Source organism: Vulpes vulpes, chromosome 2 (genome assembly GCF_048418805.1).
Source record: "Vulpes vulpes isolate BD-2025 chromosome 2, VulVul3, whole genome shotgun sequence".
Classification (NCBI taxonomy): domain Eukaryota; kingdom Metazoa; phylum Chordata; class Mammalia; order Carnivora; family Canidae; genus Vulpes; species Vulpes vulpes.
Window position 1 is genome coordinate 160263489 of NC_132781.1, and position 26247 is coordinate 160289735.

General features: G+C 53.5%; 1 protein-coding gene across 1 annotated transcript in view; it reads right to left on the minus strand.

Moving 5' to 3' along the window:
* Positions 1-12142, minus strand: part of ACTL8 (actin like 8) — a 28116-nt gene extending 15974 nt beyond the window's left edge. Inside the window, exon 1 of the mRNA XM_026011903.2 lies at positions 11831-12142. The gene's annotated coding sequence lies outside the window, so the exon portion shown is untranslated. The remainder of the gene's footprint in view (positions 1-11830) is intronic.
* Positions 12143-26247: the final 14105 nt, after the last annotated feature.

Genomic DNA, 26247 nt, shown 5'->3' on the forward strand with positions numbered 1-26247 from the left:
GGCTTGCTGGCAGCGTGATGGTTCCACAGGGACTCCATTCCCGTGGGCCTAAAACATTAGTTTCTTTCTGTCAGCCTCTGACTTCCTGCCCCAAACCCTGCACCAGCTCCCGCTGGCGGGGGGGGGGGGGGGGGGGGGGGGGGGGCCTCCCCCCTCCTCCCCTCTCCATGCACTTAAAGCGAGAGACGCAGTGTAGTAGTTGCTTCTTGAGAAATCTGTCCATTCCACATCTCTTCTCCGCCCGAAATTCCCTTTCTCGACACTTCTCTGACCTTGAAGATCCAAATCAAGCCTTTACTCCAGAAAGCTTCTAACATCAGACAACTTCCATGTGGGACCTCATTCCTCCAGGGGATGAGCAGGACCCAGAACACCTGCTGGGGCTTACCCCAGGCCAGGCCAGGCTCTAGGCAAGGCACTTCCCATGTATCATCTCATTTAAACAGCACAACAAGCCAACGACAAGGGCCTAGGACCATCTCCGGTGTACGGAGGCAGGGATTACGGTCTATAGAGGTGAGGGCATTGGCTTTAAGACACCCAGTCCACAGGGCAATCAGGATTCATATCCAGGCCCGTGGCTTCCAGAGCCCAGGGTAACTACTGCCATGGCTAACCAGGGAGCTTGCGTTAACTAGTTCTCTAACCCTTCATTCTCAAATGAGAACAATTACCTTTCACGGATGCTGAAAGGACGAGCAATACCACTTAAAGGAAGTGGCGCGGAATGATGCTGCTTCAGCTCCCGTTAGTTGGTGGAGCCTCTCACTGCTAATTGTCTGCCAGGGGTCTTCGCTCCCCCGGGGTCTGCACGGCGAGTGTGCACACGGGCACTCTGGCTCCCCCAGGGGCCCTTACGAAATGCTTTATGTTTGGTTGCAAACATTTTGTAAGGACCTTGGCACCTTTATCTGCATTCTCGCTGGACCCTAGGAGCCCTCGTGATATAGGGAACCTCACTCCGTGTTTGGATATCACCACTTGACCTCTGTTCACCTCCCCTGAGCGTAGGTCCCACGATCCCCACACTACACGAGCATCTCACTCCCCATCTCATGAGCACAGCCACCCTGTGGGCTACACACCATCGCTGGCCTCAGGTGTTTAGGTAAGGAAACTGAGGCACAGGTAGGAAACTTACCAAGTCCCCACAGCTGTTGAGCACTCAACTAGGATATGAACCCAAAGTCTCTGGCTCCAGAGTCTGTGCGTCTAACCCGACCGTCACATGGTTCTCAGCCTCTCGATGCTGTGATCAGCACAGCACAAAGATGTCCGTGTCCCAATCCCCAAACCTGCGAACAGGTTAGGTTATGTGGCAAAGGGGAATTAAGGTTCCAGGTGGAATTCAGGCTGCTGAACATCTGATCTTGGGATAGGGAACATACCTGGCATTATCCAGGGGAGCCCAAGGGAATCACAAGGATCCTCGAAATGCAGAGGAGAGAGGAAGAAGGCCAGAGTCAGAGAATGATCTGAAGAGGTAGCGACACTGCTGGCTCCGGGGCAGGAGACGGGGCCGTGAGCCCAGGAGCGCAGGTGGCCTCTAGAAGCTGGGATGGCAGGGAGGTGGATCCTTCTGGAGGGCGTCCGAGAGGAGTGCAGCGCGCAGCCCTGCCAACACCCTGATTCGAGCCCATGAGTCCCTTTGTGCTTCAGACCTCCAGAACCATAAGGTACTAAATCTGCCTTGTTTTAAGCACTAAGTTTGCAGTCATTTGTCACAGCAGCCGTAGGGAACCCATACAGACGCAAAAGCAGCTCGCGTTTCTTTCCTGTTCGTGGCTGACCACGGGGCATCCCATCCCAAACATCCTCCCCTTGCCTCCTGGAGGGAGATCCCACCTGCTGGGCTACCAGGTGAGACCAGATGTGTTATCATGAGGCTCTCAGCTTCCCTGGGGAACACAAGCCAGGGGCCCTGCAACAGGCCTCATCAGCTCCGGAGACCCCTTCCGGGGGGGCAGGGAGCTGAGTAGATCCCACCTCTGGAGGCAGGTGGGCTGAACCTCATCATAGGAAGTCTAAGCTCAGGGTAGACTTGCTCCTCCCGAAGAGCAGCTGGGTTCAGGGAGCGCCTTCCCTGAGGAGGGGGAGGGGAGGTGGAGGAGAGAGAGACAGAGACAGAGAGAGACATCAAATTTGCATGAGGGGAAGACAGGGTTTTAATTACTCCTTTTCTTAACTCCATTGTACCTTGAGGTATTTTAACATTACTCTCCCTGGCAGGGAGGATTGATTGATTGTCTCTTGGCATTCAGAAACCCTGATTAATGTAAAACTAACCAGTCGTTCTGAACTCTGGGGAATTAATCACTTAAATGTGGGAATTACTCAATAAACCATTCAAACATGCAATAAACCAAGCCATTAAAAATTAATCGCTTGACATCCTGGCCGTGTAAACAGGGCTAATAAGATCCTGGCAGCCTAGAGTGAGAGGGAAGGGAGGGGGTGAGCATTGCCTTCAACCAGGTGCCCCCCAAGACCAGAGGGGACACACGGATGTCCAGGCCGCATGTCACAGATCATCAGGGCACGTGCCATCTGGTCCCTGGGCCTCCCCCCTCCCCTCTGCACTAGGACAAGACCAGCGAGACAGAGAAGCGTGCTCATGGGCTGGTAAGAGGAGGTGGCAGGGTTAGAGCTACAACCTTTGACAGATAATTTATTGAGCACCTACTGTGTGCCAGGCATGGTGCTGGGCTCTGCAGACAGAGCAGTGAACTGGACGACCACGGAGCTGTCACTGGAGGGTGCCTATGCATTAGAGGAGGCAGGAAACACTCGTTTTATAAAACACTCACTATAATGAAAAAGAAAGAAAGGGACAAGGGTAGATATGTGGGAAGAAATTCCTATTATAAACAGGCTGATCATAAAAGGCCCCTCTGAGGAGGTGCCGTGTGACCAAGATGCGAACAGGTGGTGAGGGCACAAGGCCTACAGATGTCTGGCAAAGACGGGCGTAAAGACCCCGAGGTGTACACACCATGGCTGGACAGGAGTGACCCAGACGTGTGGGGTGCTTTTTAGTGGGGAGCACAGGGTGCAGAGCATCAAAGGCCTTGTCGGGAAATCCTAAAGGAAGACATTGCCACTAAGGCTTCTGAGCAGGATGAGAGGGGTCATCCCTCTGGCACGTTAGAAGAAGAACCACGCTGGCGGTTGGCTTCAGGTCGGGTGGGAGACACGGGCAGAAGCGGAAAGGCCAGTTGGGAGGTGGCCGCCGTCATCAGGGCACCACCGTGGCCTCTCTGTTGTGTACGCATCACCCTACTTGGTCAACAGCACCTGCATCTGGCCTTGGCGCTGCCCTCTACTTAACCCTCAGCTCAGGGCTGTGTCCCGAACCCCTGACCACTGGTCCAGGGAGGGACATGCGACCCGATCTAAGCCAATGATGAGGAGACGTCAACTCAGGGCCTCTGGGAAAGAACCTTTTTTCCTCTTTCCCAGAGGCCTCCGCCCATGTTAGCATGGGCATGTCAGATCTGAAACTCCCACGGTCCTGAGTGTGACACAGCTACCCCCTGAGGGTAAAGTGGGCCCGTGGAGAAGGCAAAGCCAAGAACGGCCCAGAGAAATGGGGCAACAAAATGAACTTTTGGATCAAACTGCTCCTGAAGCCAGACCCCTGCTGGGGTTTTCAGTTCTTTGAGCCAATCCATCTCCTTGTTTTGTTTGAGCCGCTTCAGGTAGGTTAGAATCCTAACTGACACAGAGTTCTTGTGCTGTGGGAATCGTTTCACTGAGGCTTGCACATACCCTATGACGTAAGGATTATATCCAACTTTCCAATTTGTAGATAAGAAAATGGGCGTCCAGAAAAATTGCCCAATGGCACACTGCTGGAATTCGAACACAAGTCTTGTTGGCTTTGAAATCCTTGCCTTGAGCTTCTAGTCTATCTCTAAAATCACAGGGACCTTCAACTGGGCCGAATGACTTAATTTGGGAACACGGAGGCAGCATACACTGCCCCCTGCTCACACCCTCAGCAGACGTCATCGCTGACGGGCATCGCTCAGCATCTGAAGGATGCTTTCCTGCAGGGTCTCGATGCAGTGTGGACTCTTTCCATCTGCTTCCAGCCACCTGGAGGCCCCACGTGGCATAATAAGTGAACACAGTCCTGACAAGATCGAGGACTAACCCTGGCTGCTGAGCCATGGCTCCCAAGCCCATAAGAGCCACCCTTTCCCCGGCCCCGTCCTGAGGAGGCCACAGAAGGACACTGACATCAATGCCGAAAACCAGGAGATGCCACCAGAAGCTGGCAGTGGCCAGGACTCGTGGGGAAACCACAGCCCTCAGGGCAACTCTGGAGCACCACTCACAGGGGAGGCCAGGGGACCACACTTGTGTCCTACATTGCCCTGGGCAGGTTGCAAATTTGAAAACCAACAGAAGCTCCCAGAAAAATAGAAAATCCCAACATAGGTAAAAGAAGAAACAAAAAATTTGAGCAGACCAGTCTATTAAATAAATCGAAATGGTAATCAAAGATACTTCCTCAAAGGGCCATCAGCGCACGTGAGCACAGAGGTGAGCACAGAGGAGAGCACAGAGGTGAGCACAAAGGAGAGCACTGAGGTGAGCACAGAGGACAGCATGGAGGAGAGCACGGAAGTGAGCACGGAGGAGAGCACAGAGGTGAGCACAGAGGAGAGCATGGAAGTGAGCACAGAGGTGAGCATGGAGGAGAGCACAGAGGTGAGTGTGGCAGAGAGCACGGAAGTGAGAACGGAGGTGAGCACGGAGGAGAGCACGGAGGTGAGCACAGAAGTGAGCACGGAGGAGAGCACCGAGGCGAGCACAGAGGAGAGCATGGAAGAACACAGAGGTGAGCGCACGGAGGTGACCAGGGAGGAGAGCACGGAAGTGAGCAAGGAGGTGAGCACGGAGGAGAGCATGGAAGTGAGCACAGAGGTGAGCACGGAGGTGAGCACGGATGAGAGCACAGAAGTGAGCCTGGAGGAGAGCACCGAGGTGAGCACGGTGGAGAGCACTGAGGTGAGCATGGAGGAAAGCATGGAAGTGAGCACAGAGGTGAGCATGGAGGTGAGCACGGAAGTGAGCACGGAGGAGAGCACGGAGGTGAGCACGGAGGAGAGCTCCGAGGTGAGCACAGAGGTGAGCATGGAGGAGAGCACCAAAGTGAGCACGGAGGAGAGCACTGAAGTGAGCACGGAGGAGAGCACCGAGGTGAGCACGGAGGAGAGCATGGAGGAGAGCACGGAGGTGAGCTCTGCAAGTGGATTATCCCTCCGTTACAGAACAGAGGAGAAAAGGAAAGCACGATCTTTTTATGAACTGAGTATAACCTGAATTCCACAGTGACTAAGGATACTGTGAGCAAGGGAACCCATGAGCGCATCCACTTATGAACAGAAGTGATAAAGCCCCGACATAAAGGATCAGCGAACCAGGGTAAGAGTCGAGTTAAAGAAACCCGGTAGGCCGGCAGCCCGGGTCAGTCAGGGGGCACAGCTTGCCTTCGCATGCCAACCCCTCCACTGCTTGCTACTGGCTGCGTAACTCCCTTGAACCCTGCCCAGGGCCCTGGACTCCACCCCCGATGACTATGTGCCACACACATGGGCGCGCGCACACACACACACACACACACACATCCTTGGCCTTTCGGCCACACGAGCCAACATCCACTCTCATGATTAAGGCCATTCGGGCCCCAGAGACGAAGCACATGCGGAAGCTCCAACATCACAGACACAAGGGGCCACCTGAGTGCAGGGGCTGGGGACTCAGAGGACCCCGCGTTGAGCTGCAGGAGGCACAGGGCAGCAGACGTACTTTGCAAAGAGGAAAGAGGAACCACCGTCTCAAACCTCCCTCCCAGCTCCCCTGCAACAGACTCTCGCAGAAGGAAGGAGCATTTCCTTGCTTCCCGCAGGCTCCCATTTGCGGGAGTAGAGGCACCTGTGAATTAGCCGGACTGGAACCGCATTCCCAGCCGCCTCGTGTGGCAGCTCGGGGACATCTGAACATTGAACAATTCACATGACCCTTAACATTTATATGGACCTGGGTCTAGAGGCAATTATTTACATTGGCGACTACATGGACGGTGAATGCTAGAATCATGTCTTCAAAGGACAGGCACGTTCAGTCTTCAAATAATTTTGCACTTAAAATTTTTATTGATGCATACTTTGCCTTGTAATGTTTACAGACCATTTTGAATTTTAGATGAAAAACTTTGGAAAGCTTAAGAAATTCTTCTTCTTATTTTTTTTTTACATTTAATTTATAGTTCATAAAAGTTTAATTTTGTATACTTCGTATGTAATTATGTTTTATTTTTTTCATCTCTTATCTCACTGCTATCAATAGAACACAAATTATGGGAAAGCCTTGATTACAACAAAATTTAGTTATTTCACTGAATCAGAGGCCAGATAAGTCAGTTTTGTGGAATAAATATGTAATTTATGAATTATGTATGACTTCATTACTCATCCAAATATTTCTGGCTTATTAACAGAATAATGAAATGTGTGGTAATAATTAAATTCGGTGATCTTGGTATCTTGTAGATTTGATCTTTATCAAGGTAGATTTCTGAGACAGGAGGATAGAATACATTTTATTTAACAGTTTGTTAACTTGTTTTATAACTTTATTTTTAAATCGAAATGAAATTCAAGGTATAAATGGGTAGGGGATTTTTGCTTGTTTTAGAAGAGTTTTTCAATTTTTTTATTGAAGTATAGATAACATACAGCATTATGTTAGTTTCAGGTGTAAAATGTAGTGACTTGACAGTTCTACACATTCGTTACTCAGTCCTCGTCATAAATGTACTCTTAATCCTCATCACCTATTTAACATCCCTCCCACCCACCTCTCCTCTGGTAACCACCAGTTTGTCCCCCATAGTTAAGACTATTTGTTTGGCTCTTTTTTTTTCTTTGTTCATTTGCTTTGTTTCTTAAATTCCACATTGAGTGAAATCATATGATAATTTGTCTTTCTCAGACTTATTTCACTTAGCATTATACTCTCTGGATCCATCCATGTTGCTGCAAGGGGCAAGATTTCATTCTTTTTTTATGGTTTAGTAATATTCCATTGTCTACATATTTAGAATTGATATAGGACTATTCTTTTATACTCTTTCCCTGGCCCTACAAATGCTACAGTAGGGCCTGATTAGCTGTGTGACTCTGGGCAAGTTAATTAGCCTCTCTACGTCTTCCTTTGTCTCGTCTAAGGAAGGGATAAAAAAATACTGCCTCATTCAGAGCTTTTGCAAGGATTGAGTTAATGCCTATAAGGCACCTATAACACTGTCTGGCACATAGAAACTTTATAATCACTTTTAGACAGTAGTGTTTAGCACAGAAGTGCAAGAATTTTAACAATAGACTGATAAAACGTCTTTGATCGAATTTAACATCCATTTTTAAAAACTCAACAAGGAATTGAAGATAATTTCCTCAACTGGATCAATGCTACATCATAAAACCTACAGCAAATCCTTCCTTAGGTGAAAATCTTAGCCCTATTCCTCTTTATATTGGGAATAAGGCAAAGAGCCTGCCGTCATTGCTACTGTACTATTCAATATGGCACTAAAAGTGCTGGCCCACGCAGTTGGACAAGAATAAATAAAACATCAAATAACCAGAAGAAGAGAGAAAAAACTAACACTGTTCACATTTAAGATAATAATGTCAGCATCGACAGAAAAAATGTCAACCAGAGTGGAAACACGTTCAGAACAATGAAGAGCATCCTTCTATACTGGCAATAACCAAAGAGAGACACCACTCGTGTCATCAATTAAAAGATATATCCTGTTTCAGAATCGACCCAAATGCCCAGGAATTGGATGAGGAAAAGTTTTAAGTTATCAAATGGCCAAAAAAGGAAAAAAATAATAATAATAAAGGAACTCTAAATGCCATGTGAACATTGTTAAGATGTTAACTCCCCAAATTAATCCAGAAATTTTAATGCAATGTCAGTAAAAATTACAGCCAGAATTCGATCAAGCAATTCTAAAATAGTCTGGACAAAGAAAATCGCTCCGTCCTGAAGAAGAAGAACAAAGCCTCCAGCCTCCGAGAAAGGAAGGACTCTCCCAGACGTAGGGCAATAAAAACAGCTATAATGCTCATATAAAAACAGATGAACAGCAGGACAGCTAAGAGAGATCAGACATGGGAACCTCCTTTATGTGCCAAGGTGAAGCCTGATAAAGGTGGTCCCTAAACTGGAGGAAAAAGGATAAAATGTGGTGGTTGGGGGCAGGGGGTGGGACTGATTTATACTGGCCTGCTCGCCAGATGGAGAACACAGGACAGGATCCAGACGGATCAAAGTCCTAAATTTAAAAAGTGCCACTATAAAGCTAAGGGAGAAGTCATAGGAGAGTCTTTTTGGCCTTGGCATCGGGAAGGGCTTTTAAAACGCACACACACATACACACAATTTCTAAGGCCAACTGCAGGAAAAAAAAAGAAAAAAAACAGGAGCGAGAGATGTAACAACATAAAAGTGATCGATTCCTGTTCCGTGAAAGCACAGACGCATTTAACAGATACGTATCACTACACCAGAAGAACCCAGCAACGTCTAACCGTGACAAGTAAGGAAATCCTACAAGCCAACAAGAGAAAAAAAGGCCAACAAATGGAGGAATGGGCAAAGTGTAAGACTGGCCAGTTCAGGGGCCGGTAATCCAAACAGCCCGCAAGCATGCAGAGGTGTCCACCACACCTGGGTCCGCACCACACGTAGTAGAGCAAGGAGGTGTTCTATATGCACCAGCTTAGCGACACTAAAAATTACCGACAGGTGCAAGGGAGGATACAGGGAGGCAGGGGTGGGGTAGCTCTCGGCCCCAGTTGTGGGAGCGAGCCCAGCAGGACCACGCCGCAACCTGGTGCCTGGGCTTCCCCACTCCTTGGTCTGCACCCCCAAAAGAAACATCTCCCTCCAGGCCTCCGATGGGGCTTTACGAGGACATTCCCCGAAGCCTTGTTTGTGGAGCAAGAACTGGAGATGCCACCAATGTGGGTGCCACTCAAGGGGAGACAGAGCCCCGGACGCATCTATGGAGAGCTGGCCTGTCCCCGGACATCCAGGCCACAGACATAACTTTGCAAGAGCGTTGGGTTGAAACGATTAACGAAGATAAACCGAGCTCCTCGGTAGCACGATACCGGTGGCATAAGTTAACACAAAAGCCTACATATTTTATATGGATGCGCACGTATCGCAGGACAGGCAACAGGCACGTGCGTCCCCGTGGGGAGGGGACGGCCGCAAGGTTGGGAATGAAAGATTTGCAAAAAGTGAAACCAGAGAAGGGCCTTGACCAGACAAACGGTAGGATGATGGGAACTTGCTTTACCTGGGGAACAAAAATAGAAGATTTTTTTTTTTTAAAGCTAACCTAGTTTTGGCACGTGAAAAGCGTGTGAGGAATGAGTGCAAGGCAATCACGCGAGATTCAATCGTCCTGGTAGAAATTAGGGCACGACTCAGACTAACAAATCTTGAAACTAGAGCTCCAAGAAGACTCGAGGGGCCTTTCAGATCTCGATCTCCCTCCCTCCCTCCCTCCCCTCCTCTCTCTCTCTCTCTCTCTCTCTCTGCCCCTTTTGCTGGCTTAATGTCCTTTCCTGTGCTCGGTACCTCCCAGGTAAGCTGTTAATCTTCCCCCGAGAGCCCACACCCCCACCAAGAGGCTGTCCAGTCCTGCCTCCCAGGATCAGAGCGTCCCCTTGCCCCTGCAGACCCCCCGGGGCTGCCTATCCTAACCACGCACGTTCGCCGCCCGGCTCCCCCACCTGTCGGTGAGCCCTGTGGGCACCCCGCCTTCCCCGCAGGTGGCGGGAGGGTGGAGGGACGCGGGGCCGTGGGCTCCATCCTGCAGCACCACGTCTGTGCCGCTCAGGACGAGGCGGCAGGCAGAGCCAGGGCTGATTAAGGCGGCTTAGCTCCACTGCACATTTCACAGAATTACAAACCGACACGACCTCTGCCTTCTAGGCAGAACCGGCCTAATTAGCTAATTCTTTGAGATCCAGAGAGAACCCAGGTGCCCCTAAAGCAAAGCCGTGGTGGGGGATGAGCTGGACCGTGAATCCACTCCAGGGTTTGGCTACACAAAAAGCGTCTTTGGAGAAGGATCTGCCCCCTTTCTGTCCTCTCCTTGCTCAGACCTGATAGCATTTCGGTCTCTTAATTATTCCAGGTCCCGCCTTGTCTCCCATGGGGCCAAATCCTTGGCTTCTTGCCTCCACCCCCCTCTCTGCTGGTAATAATAGTTCCTGTTTGCTGGGCACCCACTGTATGCTCAGAGTGTTTGTACGAACAGCTCTACCTACCATCGCAGCTACCCAGGAGCGGGGGTCCCTCTCTCACCTTCACAGGTATAAGCACGCTGAGGTTCAGAGAGGTCACAGACAACCAGCAAGAAGGGAACGCTGCTAGACCCCTGCCCAGGCCCCAGGTGTCCAGAATGTTCTCTCAGGCCATGCACCACATGGTGTTCTACGGAAGGGATGAGAGGAAGCTCCAATTCTCCAACAAGTTTGTTCCCTACCTCACCTTGTCCCTCTTGGAGACTCAAGGCTCTTTGGCATATGGAAGACCCTGGGGGAGCCTGTGTAGTGCGGCATTTCCTGCACAGGTTGGTTTCAGACCCCTCCTTTCCTGGGACACGGCCCAGGAAGTGCCAGCTTGGCACTAGGTCAGCTTGGCAGCGAATGGGCCCACTCAGCTGCCAGCACACGGTCCCCAGGAGAGACAGGGGGCCCAGCACTACACCTAACGGCTACTGTACCAAGCACCTATCCCAGCAGGGCGACAGCAGGTGGCCACAGCCATCCTTGCCCATAGAGGTGCCGAAACAGGACTTGCCCTGGGCCACTGGCGAGGCAGGAGAGATGCAGGTCTCAACCCAGTCTGGTCGGAAGTTTGTTCTTTCTGCTAAACCAAGCGCTTCTTCGAGACAGGTGCCCCCGACCTGGGCTCTAAGCCTGGGTGGTGGGCGTGTGGGGCCCGCAGTATGACTACTGGGGAAGGCCCCCCTTGGCTGCAATCTGGAAAGGCCCATGCAGAGAGGTACCTGGGCAGGGGTCAAAATGGGCTCCCCCCTACCCCCCGCAACCTTGGTCCTCAGGGCTGGTGGGCTCCCACTGGACTGCTGGAGATGTGCCAGTTCTCTCATTCTGGAAATTCAGCAAGGTCGGGAATGAAACATTTGCAAAAAGTGAAACCAGAGAAGGGCCTTGACCTTGGAAACTAGCGAGCAAACTCTAGTAGCATGAGTTAACACTCCAAAAAGCTGGCACCTAAACCTCCGTGCCCAGTAGGCTAAATCTAGAGCATCTTATCAGCTGCAGAAGGCTCCACCTGGAAGAATTTAGGAGACAAGGTCAAGAAGCACACCATCCGTGTGTGAAGCCAAGTGCATCTGGGATTTGAATCCTGGGCCAGCCACATGGTGGCTGTGTGCACCTGGAGGTTGGAAAGTTCTAGCATCTCTGTGCCAGGATCTGCACACACACACACACACACACACACACACACAGCCATCCCCACCCCTCCATCAAGTTAAAGCCCACCCAGGCCACCTCTGGTTCCTCCCCCTTCACCCTCCAGGGAACCAAACCATCCGCTGCTGAGTCAATCTGGGCATGCTCAGGAGCCGCGGCAGCTGGGGTCTGCAGGATGTGCTGCCCCACTGCTGACTTCAACATCTCCGCCCTCGTGAGAGACCCCTAGAGAGCCGCACGCCCAGCAGCCTCCCCTGCGCAGAGCCAGCTGCCTGCTGGGCTCCCGCACTCACCAGCTCAGCTCCTAAAGGCCCCGGAGGGGCTCCTGGGGGCTCAGCCCCCGCAGGAAGCGGGTGTCAGGGGAATGAGAGGCTGCACAGTGCTGCACCCCGTCCGTGCCAGTTTGCATGGTGGGCAGTCCTGGCATTGCCCAAGCTCATCTCAAGGAGGAATAGAGCCACACATGCACACCCAGCCCGCCCTGCACAAGCAGCGTGCACATCAGGAAGGCAATCACGGCCGCGTTCGGGAACCAAAGGGCACGTACCACCCTTCCCAGCTCACTGGCTCCACACCCTGTGTCTACACCTATCTAACCTCTAGTGCTCGACCCGGGACCTTGGCCGTGCTTTTTTGGTTTCCACTTTACAGCCTCGCGGCGAGGAGCCAACGGGAATCGGGAATCTGTTCCCCCAGCAGTTCTGGTGTGTGTGTTGCAACATCGTCTCCCAAAGAGTGCTCTTTTTTTTTTTTTTTTTTTATTGCTCCTATATCTTTCCTGGTGTAGCTAAAGCTTCCCTCTTCCTCCCAAGTAAAGGAGGGAAGAGAAACCTAAAAATAGAAGGAAATTTACATTTGCAGAGCACCTGTTATATTTTACTACATTCTTACTTAATCCTCCTAAGAACCCTGCGAGGTGGTTGGAGTGTTTGCAGCAAAGGAAAGGAGCTCAGGGGAAACCAGGTTTGCAAGGATGAACCCTCCCTAGAAGCTGGGCATGGCCCTAAAGCTGGTGAGCGGGGAGGGGGGGGGGGGTTTCTATCTGCAGCTTCTAGGTAGTGACCTTCATGGGAGAAAGGGTGCCCTTCTTCATCCTTCCTCCTCTGCTGGCTGAAATGCAGACCTGCTGGCGAGCTCCGGGAACCATCTGGGAGCATGAGCAACTTGGAGAATGGAAGATACACACAGCAGCAATGGAGAGAAGACGGGGCCGCATGCCAGGCCAGGGCGGACCCCACCTCTTCACTACCTGAAGGAGGGAGTGAATCAACTTCTCTCTTGCTTAGGCCTCTACTGTGGCTTTTCTGCAACAACCTTAAGCTGATACAGGGGCCTACGCGGTAGTCTTCCCTTTGCAGACCTTATCAGCGCATTGTCCTGCTGTCTCAGCATTCAAAGGGTTAAAGGGAATTTCTAGTATTGCTCACGCACCAGAGTGGTTGGTTTTCAAATATGCTTTTCCCTGACTAGGCACCATCTGCAAGAACAACTCTCTAGGATCTCTACATTGTCCTCAACGTCCCCTGTGATGGCGATATCAGTCTGTGACAACCAGGAAAATGCCCTATAACTTCATACAGTAGGTAGTAAGACACAATGACATTTTTTTAAAAAATTACAGGAAAAAAAGAAAAGTAGAAAAAATAAGATGAGACCAGGAAGGCTTTACATACTGGCAGCCGTCTGACTGAGCTTCCTAACAGCCAAAGCAATGAGGGGAACACAACTTATGGTGAGTGTTGGTTGCTTCCTATCTATTTTCTGGGCTTTGAGGCCTGAAAGCCACCTCTCCTGTGGGACCTAGAAGGGCCAGCGCAGTCAGTGGACAATGCCAGCAACAGTCCTGGTGGCAAATGGAATAATGAGTCTAGGGTATAATGTATCTAACCCTCCCAACAACGCTGGGTGTTGTTCACTGTCAACTGTGTTTTACCGATGAGGAAACTAGGGCAAAGGAAGTAAGTCACTCTGCCCAAGGCCACACAGCTAGGAAACGGCAGACCTGAGATCCCAGTCCAGGGAGCTGGACTCCGTAATCCAGGCTCTCAGGCAAGGGTCTCATTTTTATTTTTTAAAGATTTATTTATTAGAGAGAGAGAGAGAGAGAGCAAGTGAGCATGTGGTGGGGAGGGGCAGAGGCAGAGGGAGAGAGAGACTGTCAAGCTCACTCCACGCTGAGCATGGAGCCCGACACGGGGCTCCACCTCACGACCCTGAGTTCATGACCTGAGCTGAAACCAAGGCTGAGCCACCCAGGTGCCCCAGCCAGACCTGGATTCAAATTTCATCTGCTGTCCACTGCTGAGCAGCCTTGGACAAGGGACTGCACCTCTCTGAGCTTCTGTTTCCTTACTTGAGATGGGAATAATCCCATAAACCAAATGGGGTGGTTTCGAGAAGACAAGAGAAATCTGCAGGTAACCAATGTGGATGAGACTTTTCCAGCTGCCCTGGGATTACACCTGTGGCCAAATGAGAGATGAGGAGGGTCAAGGACTCTGAGAGTCCATAGGGCACTGACAAGTTATGGCCCCAAATTGGGGTCAGACTACCCCCTCTTGTCCCCTGTCAGGATTTACCAGGAGGCACCAGAACCAGCCCTAAATACCGACTCTCCCCCCACATATTGTGCACAGAAGGTCGGCCTCACAGAGAACAGAGTGTTGGCCATGGAGAGGTGATGCACGCAGAGATGGGAGCTTTATCAAAGCAGGAACCTGGAGGTGCCATCAGAGCAGCAGGACCCCCAGAATGCACAGAGTAGAAGCCCCCCACCCTCTGCCACATGCCCAGTCCACTCAGGAGTGAGCCCCCCACCCTCTGCCCCTCCTGAGGACCTGGGGAAGCTTGGGGGTGGTTGTTGAGTAGAGAGCTTTAGACGGGATAGAAGAGCTGAGGTCCTAATACAGATTGGACCATGTTCTATAACTGGAAGGGGCCAGAAAATACTGAAAACTGCCTGAAGACATTAAGGACCAAGAAAGGAAAATTCCAAGAAATCCTGTTAAAGGCAACCAGTGGAAAAATCAAAACCGTTTCCGGTCTTTACCCACGTAGTAATAATACTCTACGATAGAGACCTTTGCACAGGGTCTGTGCGCACGGCAGGTGGTCACATGCGTCATGCACACCAGGGTGAGAGAGCCCCAGTCGGCCACTGCAAGCCTCCCCCCAACTGGGGACCCCTCAGGACCAGCCCCTCTCCAGGGAAGCTGCTGGATTTGAACATTCCTACAGCAGAAGACACGGAGTCCTCTGGTGGCACCTGTCCCTTGGGTGCATCTCCCCTCCCCCCGCCCCCTGCTGACCTCTGTTTGACTCTCCTTGACCTTTAGGCTGCCACCACCTAGGTGACTAGTGATGGCAGGACAGGGTCCTCTGTCCTCACTTTCTCTTCCCTGGTGTCTCCCGTCTTCTAAGGCACTGGGTGGGGACATCTGCCTACAGTAGGAGCCTAATAAGTGTGCAGGGGGCCCTTCCCTGCACTCAGATTGAGGCAGCAGCGGTCCTGGCTTGGCTGAGCCGCCCAGTCCCTGATGCAAAGAGGAGGGGGCGCGGAGGGGGCCCGCGGGGGGGGGAAGGCCCAGGGCAGAGAGGTGTGGGAGTCACCCCCGCCTCTACCTGGCAGAGAGGAGGGCGTGGCGAACACGCATCCCGGCTCCAGTTAGGAAGAACCGGGCGGAGGGGGGAGCTCTTATTTTTCCCCCTCTCTCCCTCGTGTGATGTGCTTCTGACACTAATCAGGGATCCATCCCCCTGGGAGCCAACAATAATGATTAATGGTGTTAAATATAGCCAGGGACCGCCAGGGCAAAATTAGGCGCCATGCATAAAACATCAGTCGCCTCGTCAGGCAGGCGGATCAGCCGGCCTGGTGGCCGTGGACCAGCACCCGCCACCGGGCGGCCCGAGCCAGCCGCCCCCTGCCCGTGGGGTGTCTGCCGGGGAGCCTACCCTGCAGCGAGCGGCCTTACGTGCCCCCTGTGGACGGAGCCACCACCGGGCCCCGGAGTTAACCCAGAATAAAGGGACTGGTACTGAGGCACTGGAAAGAAACTGTGCTCAGGACCCACGTGGACCTGGGTTCAAATCCCAGCTCCTCCATCTCCTAGCTGAGTGGCCTCGGGCAAGTCCCTTGCCACTCGTGAGCCTCGGTTCGCTTTTCGCAGCCAATAGGGAGCGTCGAGGTACAGGGAGTCCAGACATCTACGTGGCGGGCACTCAGAAAATGTTGGCGCCCGTACCCCACTGGCTGTGGATTCAGCCTCCCTGAATCCAAGTTTCTCACCTACAAAACGACGTCTCCTGCCGTGGGGCCTGGAAGACACCTAGGATGTGCTCCCACATGCACCGACCGCACGGGGGCCAGGTGGCAGCGCCGACCCTGTGCAGGCACCGTCCTGGGTGCTGGGGAGAGTCCAGTGCCGGAGACATCCGGCCCCTGCCCCCGGGGACCTTACAGTCCGAGGGCGAAACAGGCGGTAGGTTAAACAGACGAAGTAACTACACGTTATTAAGTATTTTCTAAAGAGAATAAAAGAGGCTGAAATAAAAGCTAAGTGGGACTGGAAAGGGCTGCTCCACGGGGGGACATGGGAGGAGGCCCCGGCGCTTCTAGGAGCATGGGGGCGGTCACTCCCGCCCGGCGACCACCCTGCCTGGGCCGCGCCACCTGCACCAGCGTCCCTGCCTCCCTTGACACGGGTCCCCGCCCTCCCGGGGGGTGGGTGGCTGGCATTGCTGGTGCCCTGGGATCCATGGTCTCCCAACTCCTCGGTGTGCACACGTCCCAGGAGGCATTTGTTGATCATCATAAACGCGCGCTGCCTCCCTGACTTCGTGGTCTTCGGTGAACACACACCAAAACACACCTTAGCGGAGGACGTGAGGTTCTGCTGCTGTCGCAGGTGCTCCACGGCTTTCCACACCCGCCTGGGGACCCACGCAGCCCACTCTGGTGGCCACTGGTCGAGAGCCGCCTGCAGCCCGGAGGTGGCCCGCCGCTCGCCTCCCTTCCCCCCACAGGGGCACCGCTGCCAGGGCGCATCAGCTCTGGGGGCCCCCTGCCCCCGGCCCCCTCATCTCTCCCTATGGCCCAAGTGGGGACTCCTCAGGAGCCCCTCCCTGCGGCTGTCTTCCTCCGGGAGCTCCCCCGACCCGACCCCCCAGCCTCACCTGGCCAAATCAGCCGGCACCCCTGACGCAGGCAGCCCCACGACTTGCAGGGGGTACGTGGGTGAGGATGCCCGTGGCCGGCAGCGACCTCCCAGGCCACATTTTTTTCTGTGCTCAGGGGTTCGGCCTTGACACCGCCGTGGCTGTGTCCCGACTAGACCCCTGACCACGGCCACCTGCTCCCTGCCGCGCTGGTTGTAATTGTCTCCTCTGAGCTCCCCGAGGGTGGGACCGCTTCTTTTTGGTCCCACGTCTCGGGTGTCTGGCCCAGGGCCTGGCACAGGTCCTACAGCGTGGCAAACGTCGGTTAGACTGAGTTGTGGCAAAAGTAACGCGAACAGGCAAGGGCGAGAAAGCCCTCTAACTCCGGAGACCCAGCAAGCACGGAAGAAAAGGTGGGAATTTCTAACCACGTCACAATTCAGAGCCACGAACAGGTAAGAGACGGCGGAGGATCTCGGGCAAGGGGACCGCTCTGCAGAGGCCAGAAGAGGCTCCGTATCTACACGGTGCAGAAGGCTGACAGGCCCACGAGGCGGGGACAAATGATGCTCCGGACAAATGAACAGGTGCACGGTTCTCAGAGCTCATTCACAGGCGACAGCGTCCAAGGAGCCAAACAGACACAGAGCTGCTCGGACCCGCGGCTGGTCGGGGAGATGCAAGTTCAACGTTAAGGATGCGATTTCACTTGATACCTCTCAACGTGGTCAGAACTAACCGGACCAGCAATGACTCTTGCTGGCAGGGTACAGGGAAAGGACAGGTCTCACATTTCTAGGGTTTATAAACGTGACCTGTTAGGCCTCCAGGGAAATCAAGCCGGCGACGGCTATTAAAATTAAAAGCACATAAACCTTCCGGCCCATTGCAGGATTCGACTCCTGGAATCATACCCCGGAGAAATAAAATCTAAGGATTCGCCTAAGGATGTAGGTGTGCACGGAGGTTTATCCTCATGCCGCTGATGACGGTAACAAACGGACGAGGAACAACATCCGACGGGGGAATGGCCGGTCAATGACGGTACATCCGCACTCTGGAATACTATATGGTCGTTTAAAAGAATGTGCTAGAACTACAGCTCTAGCTGTTTCCATAGGGGCAGGGCTTCCACAGGGCACAGGTGAAAGAGAGATGACTCAGGAATGGGAAAACATCAATATAGGTCTGTATGTGACTCTAAGAATGTGGGGAAAATACGAAAAGATCTATACTAGAGGGTCTCAGAGTGGGGGTGAGAGGGGATGATGTCACTGAAGGACGGTTAGGGGATAAACACACTGCAGGAAAAGTATGCTAAAATGGATAAGAGTCATGCATTTCTATAAAACTGCCTAGAAAGGCGTTGACATAGGGGCACCTGGTGGCTCCACGGGTTAAGCATCCGACTCTTGGTTTTGGCTCAAGTCGTGATCTCAGGGTCATGCGATCCAACCCTACATCAAGCTCCGTACTCAGGGGGGGAGTCTGCTGAAAATTCTCTCTCTCCCTCTCTCTCTGCCCTTCCCCTCACCCCGCTCATGCTCCCTCTCTAGAAAGTAAATAAATAAGAGAAAAATAACAAAATAAAAAGGACACTGACAGGTATATGCAGAGGAAGCCCACATACATGTTCCTCTCCCTCCTTTATCGCCCTTGACCTCGTGCGCACTTTGAATCTTTCACTCTTCTTCCCGCCTCACATAATTCAGGCAAAAAAGAAAAAAAGGGAAAAAAAAAACGTTTCAAAATAAGAAGCTAAACACCTTATTTTGCTGGCACCCGTAATGCTCCAGAACACAGCCCACGACTACAAAGCAAAACAGATCTGATAGCCAAAACGGATTATATATTCTTCACTCCGAGGAGAGAAGTGCTTTGAGCTAATTACTCTTATTTTACACAATTTAAATAAGCTTATTAAGCTCATTGTGGCAGACAAGCCTGAAGGTGACCCTGACGATCTACGTCTTGTATAATCCCCCTCACCCTTGCACGGGGGTGGGGCCCGTGGCTTGCTTCCACCCAACAAAACACTGCAAAGGTGATGGGACTCCCTGCAATCCTGTTCCACTCCCTGAGACTCTGCCGCCGAAGGCTGAAGACAGGCCCTGCTGCCGGCCTTGAAGAAGTAATCCGCTGTGTCGCCAGCTGCCTCCGGAGAGAGCCACGAGGCAGAGGTCAGTGTGCAGCCGCTAGGAGCGGGATGGTGGCCCACAGGGCCCAGGGGCAATCCCGGCCACCAGCCAGGAGACAGCGTATGTCCTGGGTCACACAGCCGCAGGGAAATGAATGCTGTCAACAGCCTGAGTGAGCCTGGAGGAGATGCTCCCCTGATCGAGCTTCCCACTGAGCACACAGCCCAGCCGACACTTTGACCGCAGCCTTGTCCGATCCTGGAGCAGAGGGCACAGCCCAGCTGTGTGGCCCCAGGCCCGCAAAAATGGTGAGATAGTAAACGTGAGCTGCTTCTGCTTCGACGTCTGTCGTAATGTGGTAAGCAGCAAGAGAAAACAAATACGCTCATCAAATTAAGAAATAAAAGGTTGAGGGGCACCTGGGAGGCTCAGCGGTTGAGCGTCTGCCTTTGGCTCAGGGCGTGATCCCAGGGTCCTGGGATCGTGTCCCGCATCGGGCTCCCTGCATGGAGCCTGCTTCTCCCTCTGCCTGTGTCTCTGCCTCCCTCTCTGTGTCTCTCATGAATAAATAAATAAAATCTTTAAAAAAGAGAGAGAGAGAAAAGGTTGAGTTGAGAAGAACATACCAAGAACCCTAAGACGTGGCCGTTGGGATAAAGAATGGGGATCCGAACCCGCAAAAAGTGTCTGGGGCCCTGGAGCGTCAGGGCCAAGGACCCTGCAGGCATCCTGGCCCAGGAGGGGTCTGATATCTGAGAGCCCGAAGGACCAGGAAGGAGGTGAGGACGGGGATGTTCGAGCTCCCAACTACGCCCGTGACAACCTGCGGGATGGGTGCTTTCACCCCCCTGGAACGGAAGGGGCCCGTGCAGATCCTCTCATCCACAATCAACGAGACCTTTCCAGTGAGCCTGCCCGGCCCCATGTTTGCTGCACACACCGAGCCCTTGGGGCCAGCGCTGCCATGGAACGGACAGGAGCACCCCCCCACACACACACCCCAAGTGCCGGGATTACCTCCACTTGGCAGATGAGAGAACAGGTTCAGAGGTCACACAGCCAGCAGGTCGCTCACACCGGGCTGCGTCCCCTCTAACTCCACAACCCACACTCTTGTAACACACCACACGGCTTCTCTGGGCCTCAGCCTTCCCGTCCATAAAATGGGAAGAAGCATGGTGCCTGTCTCCCGGGGAGTAAATCAGCTAATGTGTGCCCGGCAGGACAGGGGACGTGCCGACTCTCTTTGCTATTGTTCTATACTTTGTCAAAATAATGCAGACAGAGGGGCGCTGGGGTGGCTCAGTCGGTTGAGCATCCAACTTTTGATTTTGGCTCAGGTCGTGATCTCAATCAAGGTGATGGGATCGAGCCCCTCATTGGGCTCCATGCTCAGGGAAGAGTCTACTCGAGATTCTCTCTCTGTCTCTCTCTCTCTCTGCCCCTCCTCCCCCCTAAAATAAATAAATAAATCTTTTTAAAACTTCAGACAAGAACAAAAGTTTAATTTCTAAATAGTAACAACTCCTGGGGAAACAGGTTTTTAAACTCATTCTTCCAAACACATGGTACCTTTTCTTCACCCGCAGGGGTCAATGGAACCAATTTTCTAGGGTCCCTAATGAGACACGTAAGTAGGGGGTCACCTCCCCATATCAAGGACAACAGGTCCTGACACGTTCAGCATTTGACCCCCCTGCACAGTTAGAGGCAGGCAGGCTGATTGGTGGAGGACAGACCCCTGTTCAGACCCACACGGGGACCCAGGCCCGCCGTAGACACCCCAAGCTCCAGCCGATGGGCCAAGACATCATCTCCTTGGACCAGCCCAGGCCAAGAGCTTTGTCATTCCAGAATTCCAGGCCAGCAGGGCCTGAGAGACGCATCCCCCAGAAAACAGGGCTCCTCTTAGAACGGAGGTGAACACTTGCCTGCCGAGGCCCCCAGGAGATGACACCTCCGGGTCATGGCTGTGCAATTCTGGGTCCCCTGGAGCTCACCAGAGACAGAGAGCTCATCTCTAGGACACGTCCGAGGGCCAGGGGTGCAAGGGGCTGCAGAGAGCCGATGGGCAGAGGAGCAGGATTCCTTCCCCTCAATTCCAAGCCAATTCAGTCCAGGGCACAGCATGAAGTAGTGAATGTCTTCACTAACGAGCTCCACCTTCACAGAGAGCCCCAGGCATCATCTGACACCGGGACCCAGCCAGGATCACAGGAAAGCACGAAAGCAGGTGCATCACCCTCCGCTCCAGGCGCCCCGCACCCGAGGCCCAAGCCTGGCATCAGCGGAAGGCTCTGCGCCTCAGGCTGTACGACACACTCCCCCCACGGAAGGAGGACAGCAGGTGTACAGCAGGAGCGGCAAGGATGTCCGCAGCACAATTGTTTACAAAGAAGGAAAGGAAACGGCCCTTTGTCCAAAACACAGAAGATTGGTTAAGGTAGGGAGCTTCCGCACGACCGGCCTCCGTGCAGCCAGCACAGACGCTTCGTGAGCGCTTCTGCGCACGAGAAGGTATTAAACACTTTAGGTTAAAAATGTGAGCTTCACTGTTTCGTGTATGATCATCCCTCTCGTGTCAAGTAAAATACGGAGGAGAAGGTTCAGAAGGTCATAGATCGAGGCGGTCACCGTGGCCGTCTGCGTAAGGAGATTAAAGGGATTTTTCCCTTTTGCTTATCTGCATTCCTCATTTTCTCTCCCACGAACAGATACTGCTTTGTACAGTTTAATAATAATAATAATAATAATAAAAGACGAAGTAAGTACTTTAGCTTTTACAACCAGGGCGCACTTTCACCCGCCTGATCTCTTGTAATCCTCATACCAGAAGCAGATGCAGCAGCTCCAGCCCCGCCTAAGTGCCGCATCCGAGCCAAACCTTGGGCGCCATCCACAGCGCCATCCACGGCGTTTCCAGCTATTTCTTCCCATTTGTATTTCTGAAATCCTTCTCTTCTGGCGGGGGTACCAACTGGAGCCTCTGGGGGTCCAGAGGCGGGCTTTGGGGACACAGGAGGCACATGCCCCCAGAGTTGTCCACCAAAGGTGTGTGTGTTCATAATGCATATTTTCTGGGGAAGAATCTGGAAGATTTTATATTCTTTTTTTTTTTTAAGATTTTATTTATTTATTCATGAGAGACAGAGAGAGAGAAGCAGAGACACAGGCAGAGGGAGAAGCAGGCTTCATGCGGGAAGCCCGATGTGGGACTCGATCCCAGATCTCCAGGATCATGCCCAATTGGGCCAAAGGCAGGTGCTTAACCGCTGAGCCACCAGGGCTGCCCAGATTTTATATTCTTAAAGATGGTTAGGGCACCTGGGTGACTCAGTCGGTTAAGCGTCTGCCTTCGGCTCAGATCATGATCCCAGGTCCTGGGATGGAGCCCCACATCGGGCTCCCCGCTCAGTGGGGAACTTGCTTCTCCCTCGCCCTCTACCCCTCCCCACTCAAAAAAAAACAATGGCTGTGACCCCTGAGAGGTGCGACCCGGTGTCCTGCGCCCTCCAGAACAGCCCTCTGCCCACCTTCTCTTTGTTCCAGCCAGCTCCTTCATTGGTGCTCGTTTTCCAGATCCTGTCCCCCCTTCTATCTGGGCTCCCCATGACCAATCTGCTGCCCGAACAGTCCCACCTGCCAGAGATGTGTCCTGCAAGAGTGCTGTCCCTTACCTCGGGGTCTCTGACAAATCAGAGCAAGCTCTGTGTCTTTGTCGGCGGGGGGGGGGAAATGCACATGGTGAGTCCTGTTACAGACCTGGGTGGTGGGTGCCTACCTGAATCCCACCCAGCGGTGGCCTCTGTAGTAGCCTGAATATGGTCCCCTAAAAATTCACATCCACCCAGAACCTCAGAATACGACCTGACTGGGACATAGGGTCTTTGTAGATGTAATTCGTTAAGGATCCCGAGATGAACTCATCCTGGGTTTCGGGGAGGGCCTAAATCTAATGACTTATAAGTTCCTGGTGTCCTAAGAGAAGATGCAGAGCCACATGGGAAGGATGATGGGGGCAGAGAGGGGAGGGATGGAGCCTCGGGGGGGGGCAGGACCTACATCCCCCCCGCAGAGCCTTTGGCGGGAGCGTGGCCCTGCCCGCACCTGATTCCACTACAGTGATTCATACTTCTGGCCTCTGGAACGGTGAGAGGATACGCTCCTGTTGTTGGAGCCACCAAGTTTGTGGTCATTTGTCTGGCAACCCTGGGAAATGGACCCAGCCCCCAACCCCAGAGAGACTGGAGACACCCGTGTAGAGCCTCTTTGATACAAGCAATAGTCCCCAAGTGTGCATGTGCTCCCTGGACATCCTTCACCCTTCATCCTCAGGGCGCCCCCACCCCTACTTTTCTCCAACATTCCGGATTCGAGACCAGTTCCATCAAGCCAGGCTCAGCAGCCAGCACCCTCCGCCACATCTCACACCCTCCGCTCACCTCCCACGTCCTATTAATAAAACAAAGTAAAAATTAAATTACTTCTAACACACCCCCGGTCTGCTTTCAAGAGGGCTAGATGGCTTGAAATTCTAATTTTCTTTCCAAGGTCTTAAAATAATTTCACAAGAGCCCGGGCGATGCCACCCCCACCCCCGCCTGCATCGCACAGCGGGATTAGACAGCAGGAGTCCGGGCTGCAGCATCAGAAAGAGAAGGAAGGAAGGACAGTGCCTGGATGGTGGGAAAAGTGGGGTCTGCTTCCGGCCCCCCTGCAGACTGGGAGGTGTCTCTGGGGAGACCCAGCCCTCCCCGACCTCCTTTCTGCTGTCTGCAATACCCCCGGGAGGCATTCCAAAGTCCGTCCAGGCTGATGCCACCTCTTGGATACAGCCAGTCTCGAAACCAGAGGTTCTAGTCCTTTTTCAAAAGGTTTCAGCTCAGGTCATGATCTTAGGGTCATAAGACTGAGTCCCATGTTAGGCTCTGCACTCAGTGGGGAGTCTGCTTGAGATTCTCTCTCTCCCTCTGCCCCTCTCAAATAAATAAATAAATAAAATCTTTAAACAAAAATTTAAGGGGCATCTGGGTGGCTCAGCAGTTGAGCATCTGCCTTTGGCTCAAGGTGTGACCTCGGGGTCCTGGGATCGAGTCCCACATCGGGTTCCCTGCATGGAGCCTGCTTCTCCCTCTGCCTGCGTGTCTGATTCTCTCTGTGTGTCTCTCATGAATAAATAAATAAATAAAATCTTTTAAAACAATAAAAAAATAAAAGGCATACGGGCCATTTCCATGGGCTGCCCCTCTAGCAGTAACCATGGGGGCCCCACAGAAAGGTGGGGGAGCCACAGATCCACCCTGGGGTGGAGTCACAATGTAGAAGGGAGCCATCCTGGAGAGACGCCCCCCTCATCTCAGACTCTGCATGGGCAAGAGCTAGACTTGCCTGTTTTAAGCCACTGAGATTTCAAGACATATTCATTAGTGCAGCACAGCCTGGCCTAGCCTGACTAACACAGTACAATTTCCTTTTAAGAATGTGACGATGAGGAATCAGGGCAGAAAGTACATGGGATGTTCCTGAACTCACAAGTGGACTCAGCAGTCAAGCCCAGAGAGCTTGGCAAAGAATTTAATGGACACGACAGGTGTGGTGCAGGGCAGGAGGGGTGGTCTGGGCCTGCCTCTGACGCCAGCCAGGTGCAGGGCACAGGGCACAGGGCAGAGACCGCTTTCCGCAGAGATCCACCCAGGCTGACATTGAAGGAGAGAGGGCAGAGGAAGGAAACGGATCCACGAGAGGGGTCAGCAGGTGCAGATGCCCAGAGGAGAAATCCCACAGGAAGCCCTGCACGGAACCGTTCGGTGTGGCTGCATCTCAGGGCGTGTCGGGGCTGGAGAGGCAGGGAACGGAGCACCGGGGATGGGGAGCGACCGGAGGTGCTCCTTGAGGCCACCCCACCCCTCGCACAACCAGCCCTGGGAAGAGGTGGGTCTACAGCCAGGGCTGGAAACACGCCCAGCTTCTCCCGGCCCCGAGGAGGCAGCGGTCAGCAGGGCCCCTATCGTCGTACACCAGCACCTCTTCTAGGGCAGCCCACGCGCCACCGCATGCACGAGCAGGACCCGGGAGGGGGGCCCCAGACGCACAGCCCCGGGGTGCCTTCGACCCTCAGATGCTCCCTGCCCAAGGCTCCTCAGACACATGGTGGCTCCCAGGACAGCCCATTTCCACAGTTAGACAAGAACAGGCCCTTAGATCTCCAGTCATCCCCCTTCCTTGTACCGAGAATGTGGGCACAGAATGGGGAAGCAACTTGCCTAAAGCCCCACAGCACGGTTCTGTGCCCAGAATGCACACCAGGCCTCAAGCATGCTGCTCTTTCTCCCACTCCTCTGCTTCGGAAGATCCCAGGGCCCTTGGGATTTCCATCTCACCGGAAACCGGCCCTTCCCTGAATCGGCAGGCTCACCCGACCATAAACCTCCAGCCAACCAGACGTCCCTTCTACTTTTCCTGCAGGAAGGAAGGGAAAGGGCTCAGGGTCTCCCTGGGAACAGCTGTGCTTGGTACCTTTCATGGATTCTGGTGAGACCCCAGCCCTGTGTCCCTCCCCTCCAACCCCCTCCCTCCTAGGGTACGGCCCCAAAATGCTCCAGCCTTACAGCCCCTCTGCCCAGTGAGACTCCAATGAAGAAAGAGCGAGCCCTTTGCACCACAGCTAGAATCTCGAGGTTCGTGCCCAGATAAGCCCTCCCTGCGCATCCCCAACCTCCCAGAGCTGCCTCAGCCCACCTTGGTGTAGGGGGCACGTCCTGGCTTGCTGTGGGCAAGGCACGTGCCCTTGGATAAGCACATGCCTCCAGATGGAGCAGTTCTAACTGTTCCCCGGACCCGGTGGGACCACCCTGTCGCCCACTCAGCCCTCCAGGCAACCAGCGGGCACCACCACCCACTCCGCCAGCTTCCCGAGCACACGGCGCGGCGAGCGGGGGGGAAAGACAAGAGGCAAGTCCGCCGCCTCAGATGGAATGTTCTAGCACAGACACCACCGCTCTGCTCCCTCGCCGTCGCAGCAGACATCACTAATCAATCACCAGATTCCTTCCCACCGAGTCCAAGCGCAGCCCGGGATCTGTGTGCGCCCCACTCCGGCTGCCCACGGCCGCCTATCAGAGCTGGTGCCCGGGGCGACAGCACCTCCCTGCACCTGCTGTCGCCTGCCAAGGATCTCGACCCGGGGCCACCTTCCACCTCCGGGCACGCGTTTATCTGGTGGCATCAGTGAAAGAATCAGGACACACTGAGGAGCAGGAACGCCGCGTGCCGAGGGCCCGGGGATCACGAATTTCAAGAGGCATTTTACCGAGCAAGGGATGCTGGGCACACAGAAGTCACTTGGGGCGGGGGCGGGGGGGTGGGCGGGCTAGGATGTAAACAACCGGTCGGCGCTCTGGAGAGGCTAAGAGGTT